The following is a 5,349-nucleotide window of genomic DNA, read 5'->3' as shown; positions in this document are numbered from 1 at the left end:
GCCCCAAATGCTGCTTCCTTGTCCCTGGTCTTGGGACATCTGTCAGTCTGTGTGTACAAAATTCTGGCAGGATAATCACTCAGCTTCCAAGAAGAACAGTGCCACCCTGGGAAAGAGACGTTAGGATTCACAGACCTCAGTTCCGTGTGGACGAAAACCTCAGTTGTGGCGTTTCCCAGCAGAATGGGAGTGGGAGGAGATGATGGAGACAAAATCTTCAGTGCCTCATGTTACATCTGCACTCTTTTTCTTTTTCTTTTTTGAGACAGGGTTTCTCTGTAGCTTTGGAGCCTGTCCTGGAACTCCCTCTGTAGACCAGGCTGGCCTTGAACTTACAAATATCCGCCATTCTCTGACTCCCCCAAGTGCTGGGATTAAAGGTGTGTATCACCACCACCAAGCAACACCTGCATTCTTTAAGGTGTGAGAGATGCAGATTAAAACTTAGGAAGCATGGCCTCACATTGCGAATATGAAAACAATGGGCATTGCAAGCTATGGGAATGTGGTCAGCGGACACTCACTACACACTGTGGGTGGGCGTGCAAAGCAGGGAAGTGGTCAGCGGACACTCACTACACACTGCGGGTGGGCGTGAAAAGCAGGGAAGTGGTCAGCGGACACTCACTACACACTGTGGGTGGGCGTGCAAAGCAGGGAAGTGGTCAGCGGACACTCACTACACACTGTGGGTGGGTGTGCAAAGCAGGGAAATGGGTCAGTGTACACTCACTACAGACTGTGGGTGGGTATGCAAAGCAGTGAAGTGGTCAGTGGACACTCACTACAGACTGTGGGTGTGCAAAGCAGGGAAGTGGTCAACGGATACTCACTAAGACTGTGTGTGGGCGTGCAAAGCAGGGAAGTGGTCAGCGGATACTCACTACAGACTGTGGGTGGGCGTGCAGAGCAGGGAAGTGGTCAGCGGACACTCACTACACACTGGGTGGGCGTGCAAAGCAAGGAATGTACACCTTGAAGAGTCACTCGGGGGCGGGGGAGACAGCTAACTATGTAAGAGTGCTTGCTCTGCAAATACGAGGACTGAGTTTGACTCCCTGATGCCCACAAAAAGAGCCAAACAGGCTATGTGTACACTGCTAGCACTGGATCCTGAGAACTTGTTGGCTAGCTGGCCTAGGCTAACAGCAGAGCCTACAGGTCACTGAAAGACCTGCCTCGAGGCAATGAAGTGGGGTGATAGAGGCCACCCAAGGTCCAGTTCAGGCCTCAGCATGCATACCCGCAGACACCTACACACTATGTGCATGTGTTTTACGCACACACACACACACATTCACATGCACACACATATATACACCCCCACAGTTTATGCACACAGAAAATGAATGAAGAAGAAAATTGTGAGAGTAATTTAGAAATAGTTATAAATCTGGAGATGAAAACTCTAGAAATCCCAAACCTAGGTGTGCTTCTAGAGAAACTCAGGCATGTGTCACGTATACACATATATTTGTTTCAAATACCTTTAGAACGTTGGACTTGTTATTTCCTCTATCATGACAAATTCTAAGGCAATTATGTAGTTTTCTTAGAATTTTTGTTACTTTTTTTATTGTGTGCATGAGCTAGTCATGTGTGCCGCACTGGAGGCTGGAGGATCGCACAGATGCGTTGTTTCTCTCTTCCAACAAACAGTCAGGTGATCAAATGCAGGTGGTCAGGCATGGTGGCCGGCCTCGAACCCACTGAGTCATCTCTCAGAGCCTTGGTGGACTGATGAGTCTCACAGAAAAAACGAAAGATACAGTGAGCAGGGAGAGAGCTCAGGGAGGCTATTGCGGCTGGTGACTGCGGTAGAATGTGCATTCCTTGAGTTTTACAAACTAAGGACTTAAATTACTTTGTGTGGAAAGACAAGGCAGATGAGGAGCAGGCAGAGTCCTCAGAAGACTCGGGCAGCAATCTTCTCCCGCCAAGCGTGGGCTTCAGAAGACTTAATTGGGCCATGAAGAACTTTTGGATATTTTTAAATTTGCAAAACATTACTGTTAAGCACGTTGGCCGCGTAACTTCAGAACGGAAGTGGTGGCGCTCACTTCACAAGACACCCGAGTTCATTGGCTGCGCGACCGGTTCTGCCCTTTGGCTCCATCGTTTGTGTTCGTGTGTCTCTTCACTTCCTTGTGGTAAAGAATCCCATGAATCAGGGCTTGTTGTTGTACATAGGAAGTAGAGGCTTTTTGTCCTGATTCTGCTGGCTGTGGGATTCAGCAGCACACAGCACTGCTGTGTCCCACCATGGCAAAGAACTGGAGTCCATAGAGACGCTAGCAAGGGAGTGTGGGCGCCTTGCTTTACTTCTACCAACCTATCCACGAGGGAATGAACTCATCCCAAGAGCCCTCACCCCTCTTCTTTGTCCCAAGTCCCTACTTGTCAGCATCAGGGTTGTCCTTGTGTCTCTTTCCTACCTAAGCCAACAATCCCCACCCCCAACATCTTACTGTTCTTTAGCTAGCGCTATAGAATTGGATGTGTTGTTTTTACCTCTGGGACGTCCTAATCCTGAGATCTATTTTCACCCATTAGGCTTGTCTTCTCAAGCACCTTCCATGTACCACACTTATACTAATTACTGGGGCGACTGAATGAATGATTGACTAAGATGGGGGCTCCTTTGCTCAGATAACGATAGGAGAGAAGGGGCAGAGAAAAGCAAACATAAAACACCGGAGTTACTACCACAGAGCAGTAAGGCCATCAGTGCCTGTGGGGTGTTGAGAGGGCAGGATTCGGAGGCCAAGACAAGTGCCCACCTTTTCCAGAAATGGAAGATTTCTTTCCTCTCCTGTGTCGTCGTGGTTGGATGGATAACTTAGTCCCTTCTCCTGTTGCTGTGATCCCATGCCCTGATGTAAGAAACTAAAGAGAGAAGGGGTTCATTGTGCCTTACTCATCCTGGTGGGGAAGTCGAGGCAGTGGGAGACGGAAGCAGCTGGTCACATGGCATCCACAGGTGGAAGAGGAGAACAGGTGAGTGCCGTCATTCTTCTCTACTGACAGAGTCCAGGATCCCATCCGGGGAATGGTGCCAGCTCAATCCATTGATTACCAAGATAATTCTGAGTAGGCATGCCCAGAGGCCCGCCTCCACGTGAAGTGAGGTTCCACCAAGGAAACTGTTAGCATTAAGCATCACGGTGGACACACAAAGAAGCGTGGACGTTAGCGTCCTAATGATTAGCGTCATGATGGCGTGTAGACACGTGAAACCAGCTGTCTTCGGACAGTTTACGCTGCCATTTTCCCTACAGAACGGACAGATTCCATCAAGTTTCCTCGTAGTTGCTAAGGACTTTGTAAGTTTCTTTTTATAATTGACTTGCTTTCAAACAATAATTGTTAGCTGGAAGATAGGAGACGTGTCAGGTGTGGAATCAGTGGTGAGAGATTGGTAGTTTCTCTCTTGCACAGGAGGAACGGCCTCTAAGACCTCTGATCCCATTAAGGATTTAAACTTCTCAGATGGAGTTGGTGACAGCCGCACAGCCTGCCTGAGCCCTCACCAGCTTGACTGGGCACGGTTCATGTTCAGCCACAGGGGGATGAATCAATGCAGGAATTTCGAGGCCTCCAATAAATTACTGTTGATTTGACCCAGTCCTTTGATTGGTGTCATTTGGAGACATCCTTGAGAAATGAATGCTGTGGCATCCACAGGCTGCTTAAATTCTTCTTACAATATGCATTTGCTCGCAAATTACTTTAGCATTTTAGCATAAACCACCCAGGTTTGAGTGCTGTGCGTTTTTGGAGCACCAGGCAAAAGCCATCCTGATGTGAACAGCTTGCTATGCTGAGGCTCACTGGGTGGACACAAGCAGGCCAGGGGCATGCGTGCATCAATGATCCCAAGTGGGATTCTTCCCCCTCTTGTCTTCTCATTCTAAAGAATCGCAGTTAAGGTCTGGACGTAAATCCCCCGGCTCTGAGCACGATCAGCCACCTTCCATTCCCTGGCCCTCGCCAGTTCTCACACGGGCTTTTTCATTCTCAGGATTGTGTTCCCTTGGGTTTTGTTTTGTTCAGCTGGAAGACCCACACTCATGGGAAGAAGGTAAGAACGGCAGCCGAAAAGGTGAAACAAAACTCAAGCTAGGGCTACAGTGATCTGTCACTGTTGGTGAGCAAGGGACGGGGTAGTTGCCAGCCGGAGACCACAGCAGCTCCCTGACACCTCCTCCACACACCAGAAACTTTCCTGTTCTCCTCTTCTTCAATGGGTGCTCAGAAAGGTTATGAAAGCATCGTCGTGAAGATATAATGATAGCTGAATGCGGGCTGAGTGCCAGCTGTTTGCTGGGCACCATTCTAAGCGTTTTTGGTGCGTTAATGCCTCTAAGCTTGTTGACCATCTCACCAGCTGCGCTGTTATTCCTGCTTCTCAAGTAGGGGACACAGGGAATAGCACGATTCTCCTTTGCTTGGGATACTTGTAAAAGTAAGGAGCCTACTGAAGACAAAGTACTTATTTGTTTGTTTGTTTATTTATCTGAAAGGGTCTCCTACAGCTCTTAATGGCCTTGGAACCAGTCTGCAGCTGACCTTAACCTTGGCCTCCTGGCCATCTTGTCATTGCTTCCGGTTCTTGGCTTTTAGGCATGCTCCACTATAACTTCTTAAAAAAATGAATGTTAAGCCGGGCGGTGGTGGCGCACGCCTTTAATCCCAGCACTCGGGAGGCAGAGGCAGGCGGATCTCTGTGAGTTCGAGACCAGCCTGGTCTACAAGAGCTAGTTCCAGGACAGGCTCCAAAACCACAGAGAAACCCTGTCTCGAAAAACCAAAAAAAAAAAAAAAAGAATGTTTATGTCTTTTGTTTCTTTGCCAAATGGAAATGCATGAAGAGAGACGGCTTGTCAGTTATGAATACATATGTGTATAAACACACACACACATACACAAATAAATAAACTTTAAAACAAAATAAAACAAAATATCTCAGCCCAGGTCCTAGGAAAGCATGAACCATGTCCAGGGAGCCAAACGTCCAGGACAGTCACACTAAACACTGCGATCTCAACCCAAATACATGGCTGCTTGACTATTTTAGCTCTTAGAGGCCATATCTGGTCAACCATCTATGTTGCCAGTGTGTGGCTGGTAGAAGACCCAGGCATTCCAAAGAATAACTTCACAGAGCAGGCCACTCTAAGGTGCTTTTGACTTGGAAGAAACACTTATGACTTTGTCTTCCCACATCTGAACCTGGAGATGAGCTTTCCATGGGCTAAAAGGCCTCTTTGACTCTCTACTCCCCTCTGTGTCCACAAAATGTGGACAGAAATGGAGATGTTCCATCCTCAGTATAACCTTGACCATGGC

The sequence above is a fragment of the Chionomys nivalis genome, chromosome 6 (assembly GCF_950005125.1).
Source record: "Chionomys nivalis chromosome 6, mChiNiv1.1, whole genome shotgun sequence".
Taxonomy (NCBI): domain Eukaryota; kingdom Metazoa; phylum Chordata; class Mammalia; order Rodentia; family Cricetidae; genus Chionomys; species Chionomys nivalis.
This window is presented reverse-complemented; position numbering follows the sequence as displayed.